Source organism: Triticum urartu, unplaced genomic scaffold, assembly GCF_056163025.1.
Source record: "Triticum urartu cultivar PI428250 unplaced genomic scaffold, HENAU_Tu73 scaffold461, whole genome shotgun sequence".
NCBI lineage: Eukaryota > Viridiplantae > Streptophyta > Magnoliopsida > Poales > Poaceae > Triticum > Triticum urartu.
In genome coordinates, this window is record NW_028260643.1 from 7,989 (window position 1) to 17,500 (window position 9,512).

Sequence of the window (9,512 nt, forward strand, 5' to 3'; positions counted from 1 at the left end):
TATCTATGGATTGATCACAAGCCGAAACATGGTTAGAGCTCTAATATGTCTTGAACTTATACTGAATTCAATTAATCTAAATCTCGTAACATTTTCTGATCTATTTGATAGTCGCCAATTAAAAGGAGATATTTTCGCAATTTTTGTTATAGCCCTTGCAGCTGCTGAAGCCGCTATTGGACTATCCATTCTTTCTTCCATCCATCGTAATAGGAAATCCACTCGTATCAATCAATCTAATTTATTGAATAATTAGACTTTTGAATAATTAGACATAGAATCCTCTAAACAAAGGCGCACATATTAAAATAAATAGAAATCAATACTATTTTCTTAGTATTATTTGAGAATATCCATTTTTTTTAGTAGATTATTGCATAGTATTCTTTTTCACTTAAATGAATTTTTGTATTTGTAATTCATTGATATTGCAATTTGAATATTGCAATAATTTATATTGAAAAGACGATAGCCAATTTATTGGCTAATTCGAATTCGTCTGTACAATTCGTAAAATTCTTTCTTATTTCTTATTTATTGTTGAAATCCAAAATTAAAGTCTCTTGGCTCTCTTCACGCTTTCTCACAAACAGATTAAAAAATAGATTTTTTTTTTTGAAGTTTGGATAAACCATTGCTTCGTCTGGTGTCTACAATACATATGACTCATTATAGTACTAATTTCATTTTTACCAGATCGAAAAATTTTATGTTGAAAAGAAAAATTTATAGATCCAATGTCACATTCCGTAAAAATTTACGATACATGTATAGGATGCACTCAATGTGTACGAGCTTGTCCAACAGATGTATTAGAAATGATACCCTGGGATGGATGTAAAGCCAAGCAAATTGCTTCCGCGCCGAGAACCGAAGATTGTGTGGGTTGTAAGAGATGTGAATCTGCCTGCCCGACAGATTTTTTAAGTGTCCGCGTTTATTTAGGGCCTGAAACAACACGTAGCATGGCTCTATCTTATTGATACGTTACAAAAAACTTCACTCGAATCGTCTGATTCCTCTTTACCGAAGAAGCCTGTGCTCGAAATAATCGAGCACGGGCTTTTCTGGTCAAAACGTATCTTGTCTTTATCACTTTATCATGAGTTATTTTCCTTGGTTAACAATACTTGTTGTTTTGCCGATATTTGCAGGTTCATTAATTTTCTTTTTACCTCATAAGGGAAACAAAGTCGTTAGGTGGTATACTATATCTATTTGTTTATTAGAATTCCTTCTAATGACTTATGCGTTCTGTTATCATTTCCAACTGGAGGATCCCTTAATCCAATTAAAGGAGGATTATAAATGGATAGATGTCTTCGATTTCCACTGGAGATTGGGAATCGATGGACTTTCATTAGGATCTATTTTATTGACAGGATTTATCACTACTTTAGCTACTTTAGCAGCTTGGCCAATTACACGGAATTCGCGATTATTCTATTTCCTGATGCTCGCAATGTATAGTGGTCAAATAGGATTATTTTCTTCGCGAGACCTTTTACTTTTTTTTATCATGTGGGAGTTAGAATTAATTCCTGTTTACTTACTTTTATCCATGTGGGGGGGGAAGAGGCGTCTATATTCAGCTACAAAGTTTATTTTGTATACTGCAGGCGGTTCCATTTTTTTCTTAATCGGAGTTCTGGGTATGGGCTTATATGGTTCCAACGAACCAGGATTAGATTTGGAAAGATTAATTAATCAATCATACCCTGCAACCTTGGAAATACTTTTATATTTTGGCTTCCTTATTGCTTATGCTGTCAAATTGCCGATTATACCCCTACATACGTGGTTACCAGATACCCATGGGGAAGCACATTATAGTACATGTATGCTTTTAGCGGGAATATTATTAAAGATGGGAGCATATGGATTGATTCGGATCAACATGGAATTGTTACCTCATGCTCATTATCTATTTTCGCCCTGGTTAGTAATAATAGGAGCGATCCAAATAATCTATGCAGCTTCAACTTCTCTTGGTCAACGAAATTTCAAAAAAAGAATAGCTTATTCCTCTGTATCTCACATGGGTTTCATAATTATAGGAATTGGTTCCATAACCAACATTGGACTCAATGGAGCTATTTTACAAATATTATCCCATGGATTTATTGGTGCTACACTTTTTTTCTTGGCAGGAACCGCTTCTGATAGAATGCGTCTTGTTTATCTCGAAGAACTGGGGGGAATATCTATCCCAATGCCTAAAATTTTTACCATGTTTAGTAGCTTTTCAATGGCTTCTCTTGCCTTACCAGGAATGAGTGGTTTTGTCGCAGAATTAGTAGTATTTTTTGGACTAATTACTAGTCCAAAATTTCTGTTAATGCCAAAAACACTAATTACTTTTGTAATGGCAATTGGAATGATATTAACTCCTATTTATTTATTATCTATGTTACGCCAGATGTTCTATGGATACAAGCTATTTAATGTTCCAAACGCAAATTTTGTGGATTCTGGACCACGAGAACTCTTTATTTTAATCTGTATCTTTTTACCAGTAATAGGAATTGGTATTTATCCAGATTTTGTTCTCTCCCTATCCGTTGACAGGGTAGAGGCTCTCTTATCCAATTATTATCCTAAATAGGTTTGCTTTTTTTTACTCGTCTGCTCTATTAATGCAGAAATAAGTAAAAAAGTATATAATGCAGAAATAAGTAAAAAAGTATAATTAGATCTATCTCGAATTTTTGAGAACCCTTTGATAAGGCGTTCAAGGGGTTCTCAAATAAAACATAAAAGTAAAAACCTTCATTTCATGAAGGTTTTATTTTATGTAATCATTTAGGTGTTAATGTAAACGAACCATAACTATGTAAGCCTATTCCTAATAGATTTATACCAAAATAACAAATCCAAATTATAAGAAATCCTATCAAAGCTATAAGTGCAGAATTCGTACCCTTCCAATTTGGATTTGTTCTACTATGTAAATAAATTGCGAATATGGTCCAAGTAATAAATGCCCAAGTTTCCTTAGGATCCCAATTCCAATAGGATCCCCAGGCCTCATTAGCCCATACTGCTCCACAAAGAATACCTACGGTTAAAAGGGTAAATCCTAGGCTAATGACACGATAACTCCAAGAATCCAAACGCTCCGTTAATTGATATTTGTAATAATTTGGAAATGAAGGGACAGAGGTTCTTTTTAAAGCACTTCTTTTTGCATAAAAATATTTAATATCACTAAAGAAAAATGTTTTATTTAAAACATTTTTTTTCTTTTTAGAAAAGAAATGGAAATTATTTCGAAATCTAATGATTAGAATAGCGGCAGATAATAAGGATCCGCACAAAAGAGTTGCATAGCTTAATAACATCATACTGACATGCATCATTAACCACTGAGATTGTAGAGCAGGTACTAGTATCGTGGATTGATGCATTTCAGTTAAAAGACCCGATGTGGCAAAGCCTTGCGTTAAAATAGTACTTGGCGTAGTTATTGTGCTTAAATCATTTTTAGAGTTCTGTATTTTAGGAATGGTATGAAGAATATACAGGGCCCATGAAAGGAAGATCAATGACTCATATAAATTACTTAATGGAAAATGTCCCGAGGAAGCCCAACGAGAAACTAAGAATCCTGTTATAGAGAAAAAAGTAACTATCATTCCTTTTTCTGACGAATCGCGTAATCCTCCAAGTTCACGAACTAATAAGGTTATAAAATGAATCGTAATCACAATTGAAATCGTTGAGAAAGAGATATGAGTTAGTATATGTTCTAAAGTTGCAAATAGCATAAGGGGAAGGTCCCATTACAAAATTGTAAATTTCGAATTGATTTCTAATCTATTGTATTCTTTTTCAAGAATGCCGCCACTCGGATTCGAACCGAGATGCTTGAGCACTGCTTCCTAAGAGCAGCGTGTCTACCAATTTCACCATGGCGGCTAACTTCAAATAATAGGTAACTTAAAAGAATAATAGCTATTATCTTGGGAATCGTCGATATTGGGAAAGTCCATAAAATTTAGGAACATTAGAGTTTTCATTAAAATAGACTTCGTTTGGTAGTATCGTTTCCATTTTTTTTTTTTACAATAAACTCTTGCTTTGCCCAATAGAAACACAAACACTGCTTGAAAGAGTTGGAACTTCTTTTTTCTAACTTGCAATTATAGAACTAATTTTTTCTAATTAATTTCCCCTTTACATTTTGAAAATTCTTTCAATACAATGAAAAAAATCCAAAAGGGTTTCTATTTAATGATGAAATTAAAATAAAATGGATAAATAGAAAAGGCTTTTTGGATTTTTTAAAAATTTCTAGAATGAAAGTCTTTATGCTCTTATTAATAAGATTTACTAACCTTATGATTTTGGAGAAGATAGGTGGAAGTTGTAAGTCCTATTGTAAGAATACTCCACTTTTCATAATTTTCCTAATAGAATATGAGGATTCTATTAGGAAAATTATGAAAAGTTCATTGATAGGAAAAGAATACTTAGCACACAGTATACCAAACAAAACTTTTTTTTTCTTGTATATATAAGATAAGAGGGGTTTTTTGTTCTAAGAATATTGTACCGAGTAATTCGACACATAAAAGTACATTCAAAGAAGAATCCAAATTATTAAATAATTGGAATTCTTTTTTGATAAGTCAATTCATATTATTCCAAAATCTTATTATTTGTTTGTTGCCCAGAAAAACCCTTTGGTTTTGGATGCTCATTACCGCTCGAAAATGATCTTGATTTTACTAAAGAATAAGATTGTACTATGGAAAAATAAGTCTTTTTCTTCCAAATATTTTTACGAATACGCTTTTTTGACATTGAAGTACGTTTTTTTGGAACTGCCATTCAAAAAGGAAATTACTTTTTTCTAGTTGTATGTGAAAGACATCTATTGCTGCAAATCAATCCTTCTTTCTTCTTTTTATTAGTATTTATACTTAGATACTGAAAGATACTTAAATTTTGAATTATTTTTTACTTCATTTTGTCTAATGCGGATAAGACAACAAGAATTTTTTAACATTTTTTCTTTATATATTTTATACTTTTTTTTTAATAATATAGAATATATAGAAGGGTTTCTCATTTAAATCTATTTATATCTATTTATATATCAAGTATACTCCATATATAGATATATGGTATGGAAGCCTATCCCCCATATAAGATAAGACGGGGGGATAAAAAGAAGGGAAAATGAAAATAGTTAATTAAGTTCAGAATGGTATTCCATAAAGGAAAGGAATTCCAATCAAAACAAAAAATACTGAGTCTCTTAAACAAGACATTCTAAAACTTAGGTAATTTATAGTCATTAGAATTTTAGTTCTATATGAAGTAAGGACTATTCGATAATTTCTTATAAACATAGGTTTTCATTGGAATTCACTCAATCAGTTAATTATGGAACAAGAGAGCTGTTTCATCTTTGTTTTAAAGAAATATAAAAATGAATTATGAATAGAAAGTAAAATGATTCCACTTTTTTTTTTTTATTTTTATAAATATCTTTATTTAGTTAATAAAATAACTTCGTTACCTAGTTATTTTATTAACTTTTTTAATTTAACCAACTAAACCCATTCTTAATTTTTAATTATTTCAATGAGATAAATTTTGGAAAAATTAAGAATTTCAGTATTTTTTCTTATTCTTTTTATTTATTCTTTCAGAAAGAGATAAGAATTGGTTTGGTGAATCGGAAACAATTTTATAGAAAAATTGAAGTAAAAATTGAAGTAAAAATTGCAATTTCTTTTCTTATGGAACATACATATCAATATGCATGGGTAATCCCTCTTCTCCCACTTCCAGTTATTATGTCAATGGGATTTGGCCTTATTCTTATTCCGACAGCAACAAAAAATCTTCGTCGCATATGGGCTTTTCCTAGTGTTTTACTCTTAAGTATAGCTATGGTATTCTCAGTTCAACTGTCTATTCAACAAATAAATGGAAGTTCGATCTATCAATATCTATGGTCTTGGACCGTCAATAATGATTTTTCTTTAGAATTTGGATACTTGATTGACCCACTTACTTCTATTATGTTAATACTAATTACTACTGTAGGAATCCTGGTTCTTATTTATAGTGATGGTTATATGTCTCACGATGAAGGATATTTGAGATTTTTTGTTTATATAAGTTTTTTCAATACTTCCATGTTGGGATTGGTTACTAGCTCCAATTTGATACAAATTTATTTTTTTTGGGAACTCGTGGGAATGTGTTCTTATTTATTGATAGGCTTTTGGTTTACACGACCAATCGCAGCGAGTGCTTGTCAAAAAGCTTTTGTAACTAATCGTGTAGGGGATTTTGGTCTATTATTAGGAATTTTAGGTTTTTTTTGGATAACAGGTAGTTTAGAGTTTAGGGATTTGTTCAAAATAGCTAATAACTGGATTCCTAATAATGGAATTAACTCTTTACTTACTACTTTGTGTGCTTTTTTATTATTCCTTGGTGCAGTTGCGAAATCCGCACAATTCCCTCTTCACGTATGGTTACCCGATGCTATGGAAGGGCCCACTCCTATTTCGGCTCTTATACACGCAGCAACTATGGTTGCTGCGGGAATTTTTCTTCTAGCTCGACTTCTTCCTCTTTTCATATCTTTACCTTTGATAATGAGTTTTATTTCTTTAGTAGGTACAATAACACTATTCTTAGGAGCTACTTTAGCTCTTGCTCAGAGAGATATTAAAAGAAGCTTAGCCTATTCTACAATGTCTCAATTGGGTTATATGATGTTAGCTCTAGGTATAGGTTCTTATCAAGCTGCTTTATTCCATTTGATCACTCATGCTTATTCAAAAGCTTTATTGTTCTTGGGATCCGGATCCGTTATTCATTCAATGGAACCTCTTGTTGGATATTCACCAGATAAAAGTCAAAATATGGTTCTTATGGGCGGTTTAAGAAAATACATTCCAATCACAAGAACTACTTTTTTATGGGGTACACTTTCTCTTTGTGGTATTCCACCTCTTGCTTGCTTCTGGTCCAAAGATGAAATCCTTAGTAATAGTTGGTTGTATTCGCCCTTTTTTGGAATAATAGCCTCCTTTACTGCAGGATTAACTGCCTTTTATATGTTTCGGATATATTTACTTACATTTGATGGGTATTTGCGTGTTCATTTTCAAAATTACAGTAGCACTAAAGAGAGTTCCTTGTATTCAATATCCTTATGGGGAAAAAGGATACCCAAAGGAGTGAATAGGGATTTCGTTTTATCAACAACGAAGAGTGGAGTTTCTTTTTTTTCACAAAATATACCAAAAATTCAAGGTAATACAAGAAATAGGATAGGATCCTTTACTACGTCTTTTGGGGCTAAAAAAACTTTTGCCTATCCGCATGAAACGGGAAATACTATGTTATTTCCTCTTCTTATATTACTACTTTTCACTTTGTTCATTGGATTCATAGGAATCTCTTTTGATAATGGAGGAATTGGTAATGGAATAGCAGAGTTAACCATATTATCAAAGTGGTTAACTCCCTCAATAAACTTTACCCAGGAAAGTTCTAATTCTTTTGTAAATTCATATGAATTTATTACTAATGCAATTTCTTCTGTAAGTCTAGCTATCTTTGGTTTATTCATAGCATATATCTTCTATGGATCCGCTTATTCTTTTTTTCAGAATTTGGATTTAATAAACTCTTTTTACAAAGGAAATCCTAAAAAAGAATTTTTAGATCAAGTAAAAAAAAATATATACAGTTGGTCATATAATCGTGGTTATATAGATATTTTCTATACTAGGGTCTTTACCCTCGGTATAAGAGGGTTAACCGAACTCACGGAGTTTTTTGATAAGGGTGTTATTGATGGAATTACCAATGGAGTGGGTCTTGCTAGTTTTTGTATAGGAGAGGAAATTAAATATGTAGGGGGAGGTCGAATCTCGTCTTATTTATTCTTTTTTTTATGTTATGTATCTGTGTTTTTATTCTTTTTTCTTTCTTAAGTTAAGGAATTTACAACAAGTCTCTTGCAAAAATAACTATCCTATCCCCTTTCTACAATCTCTCTATATCCTTGTTACATAAGGTAAGTATTGTATAATAGTTCGGTTTTCCGCGATTTTTTCCATTCCTCTGTGTAAATACCCTAATATGGGTTCACAATCAATAACATCCTCACCATCGAGAGTAACGATCAGTCGAAGAACACCATGCATTGATGGGTGTTGAGGGCCCATATTGACTATCATGAGATCTTTTCTTGTAAGCGGTAGACTCATATCCTTTCTTCCTTAATTCATTATTCCATGAAAATGGATTATTCCATGAATTCCTCAAAGCGAGGCTCATCAAAATGAAAAATCTAAGACTACTATAAGACTACTAAAAAAATAATAAAACAAGAAAAAAATTTGAACGATTAAATTACTGCTCCCGAATATTCAACTGACCGATTAATTTCTTATAACGTACTCTATTTTTCTTTGCCAAATAAGCCAGCAAACGTCGACGTTTTCCCAAAAGTCTTCGTAGACCTCTTTCCGATGAAAAATCTTTTTTGTGTAATTCCAAATGTGAAGCAAGTCTCCGTATCTTATTGGTGAAACTGAATACTTGAAATTCAACAGAACCCCTGTTTTCTTCTTTTTCTTCTTTAACCATAAATCCAAAAATTTTTCTACCTCCTTTCTTTTTCATGTATTTTTCTGATCAGGAAAAATACAAAATTATGTCAGTTATTTTGAAGTTATTCTAATCTCGTACACACACAAATTTGCAATTATTCATCTACTACTGGAATTTGGATTTATTTTATCGATGCAAATTGGATTTGGATAGAAGGGTACATTCTTTCTAATATTTTAGATAGAAGAAATGTTTCTTCTATCTAAAATATTAGAAAGAATTTTGCTGATTTATTTATTGCTATATGCAATTTATGGAATTGATACACCATTTAATTGATATCATTTAGCAAAATGAAACACAGCATATGCATCCATCTTTTGGCTCGAGAATTTCACGGGATAGAGATATGGTATAAGAAATAGACTATTAAGTAACTCTAAATGAATTGTGGATACATCTGTATCCTTAACATACTGAAACGATTGTCATTATTCGTATCAAACCAATAGCGATTCATACAAGCTAAATCTTCTAATCAATGGTGGGCCAATAATGAATTTTTTTGCATATGTATTAAGACGCTTGGCCTGATTTCGAAATTGTCCAGAGTTTTATATGTTGTTTTCATTGCAAAATGATGGGTCTCCTTCCATAACTTTCCAATTACGAGTACGAGAATTGAAAGACATGAAAATTCTCAATTCTCTACGGCGTCTAGTAGATAGAAACAAGAAAATCAGAAGAATCTTTCTCTCTATTCACTATCATTCCGCGTCTTCGACTTCTATTAGTTTCTTTTCTTCTTTAATGCAATAGCTATAGTTTGATATAAGAATCCATTTCTCAAAGTAATGGAAACCATTCTCTTATAGGAAATGGTTCGAAAATCGCTATTCCACCTTTTAGGTATCGTGAAA